Consider the following 2,283-nt stretch of genomic DNA (forward strand, 5'->3'; position numbering starts at 1 on the left):
TATATATATATATATATATTTCTTAGTGCTGTCACCTGAGTTTTAAAAGCTGTAATCTCCCAAAACAATAAGTACACCAATACTCAGATCTCAGCTTCTGAATATAATTCTCCAATTAAGGAAATTGGAGCTTTTTGTTAAAGCTGTTTATTACAGACTTGGGGCAAGGAAAACACAGGATTGGCTTGGAGCATCTTGTTGTGGCATAAAGTAAGAAAGTGCTCAAAGAATAATGAAAATATCTCAAAAGATTGATGAGGCCATCCAGAGTGAGCTCCCATTATCCTATTTGATGTAATTTCAACATTAAAAGAATAATAATAGCAGATAATAACATTGCATAAACTAGGAAATGTGAATACATGATATAAGTAAGTAAATAAAGGAAGTGAAGGTTTAATGAGGAATAAAGTATTTGTATTTTCAAACTCTTATTCAATAAGATAAATAAGTCTGGTAAACATAACTTTAATTAGGTGATCAAGTGAACATCATCAGTCATGGGATAAATTGAAGTCATGCACCCCTGAGAGAATTCAGTAGGAAGAATATAGCATCTTATCCATGATATTCTTACAAAAGTTAGATGGATTAAATCAACTTATATGTAAATATCAAACAAAGCAAATTGGAGGTCATTCTAGGAAATAACTGGCTTTACTTTTTAAAAGTGACAAGGTAATAAATGCCAAGAAAAGACAAAGGAATTCTTCTAGTTTGAACAAGCTTAAAGACACACAACAACTAAAAGTGACAAGGGGAAAAATTTGAATGAGGTCTGATGATTAAAGGCTAGTAATGTATGAAAGCTGTTTTCTTGATTTCAGTGGTTTCCAATATTAGGAAATGTCCTTTTTTGTCAGAAATAAAGTACTAGAGGGTGAAGGAGCTTCTTCATACTGCAATGTCCTTAAAATATTCCAGAGAAAGTGCTCCTTTACTGTACTTAATAATTTTCAATATGTGAAATTGTTTTAAAACGTTGACAAATTTACAATATTGAACTATTAATGTAGCATAGATATTGACTGATTACAATGGACCCTAAGTGTTCACAAGAAAGATAGCAGCCCTTGTGTGAGTAAGTGATCTATTTTATTTTTTTCCAAAATTGCTAGCCAAGTATCCTAACCCAATTTACTAAATGGGTCTTTTTTTCCCAGTGATGTGAAATGCCATCTTTAGCATACATATATGTTCATATACAAAGATCTGTTTCTAAACTGCCTATTATATTCCACTGATGTTCTTATTTGTTTCCACAACAAGCTGTGTGATCTACTGTCTTGTTTTTTTTTATTATGTCTTCATAAAATATATTGATTCCTGAGTCTGAAAGTCTTCCCCTTTATCAGATTTCTACTTATCAATATTTTCTAGATTATTTTATTTATTTGTTTATATAAATTTTAGAATCCATGTTAAATGCGTATAAAAAGTCCTACAGATATTTTAATTAAGTTTACTTAGAAAATACCATATATTACTTCTAAAAGTATAATAATGTCATATTGTTTCTTGCTGTAGGTGGTAAAAGGCAAATCAACATCTCTTCCACTTTGAGATATTTCTACATGCTTCAGACCCCAATATTCTTCACTGAGCCAAGATAAAATTTCTAAACTTGTATAAGTTTTTTCCTTCCATCTTCTAATATTTACATATCTTAGCAACAGGTGGATATAATGATCATTCAATGAATGCTTGAAAATGTTTTCCTAAGTCATTTCAGTACTTCCTTAGTAGAATGAATGAACATAGGCTCGGTGATGAAGGATACACATAGGATTACTTAACAGTTTGCCTCACTGCTCTCTCTCAGAATTAGTAGATACTTGGACACTAGTCTGAAGACACTAGCCTTTCCTCCAATATGTCAAAGTAGGTTCCACCTCGGGTCTTTTCACCAACGCTTCATTTACCTGAAATACTATTTTCTATTATTATCATTGTTGGCTCCTATTTTGTCACTTATCTCAGATTAAATGTCATTTCCTCAGAGAATAATTTCCTACTACCTGTAAATTAGCTGCCCAGTTATTTCCTACCTTATCACCTAATTTAATTTGCACTGAAATATCTGTTTGTTTATCTTTATTCAACTATGATATAAAGTCTGTGATGTCTGTCTAGCATATTTATCACTTTATACTTGATGTCTAATATGTACTATACAATGTCTAATATGTACTAAGCACTCAACAATTATTTTTTGGAATAAATAGAGGGAGGTACCCACATATATTCTCACTAAACTAACTGTTGCTCTTATAGTGAGTGATC

The 2,283-nt window shown here is 31.3% G+C and overlaps 1 long non-coding RNA gene across 1 annotated transcript in view; it reads left to right on the forward strand.

The window, feature by feature from the left end:
- Nucleotides 1–1,585, forward strand: part of LOC125614462 — a 5,049-nt gene extending 3,464 nt beyond the window's left edge. Inside the window, exons 2-3 of the long non-coding RNA XR_007345047.1 lie at nt 1,022–1,081; nt 1,528–1,585. This is a non-coding gene — a long non-coding RNA (uncharacterized LOC125614462). The remainder of the gene's footprint in view (nt 1–1,021; nt 1,082–1,527) is intronic.
- The last annotated feature ends 698 nt before the right edge of the window (nt 1,586–2,283 follow it).

This window comes from Marmota marmota, unplaced genomic scaffold (assembly GCF_001458135.2).
Source record: "Marmota marmota marmota unplaced genomic scaffold, marMar, whole genome shotgun sequence".
NCBI classification, from domain to species: domain Eukaryota; kingdom Metazoa; phylum Chordata; class Mammalia; order Rodentia; family Sciuridae; genus Marmota; species Marmota marmota.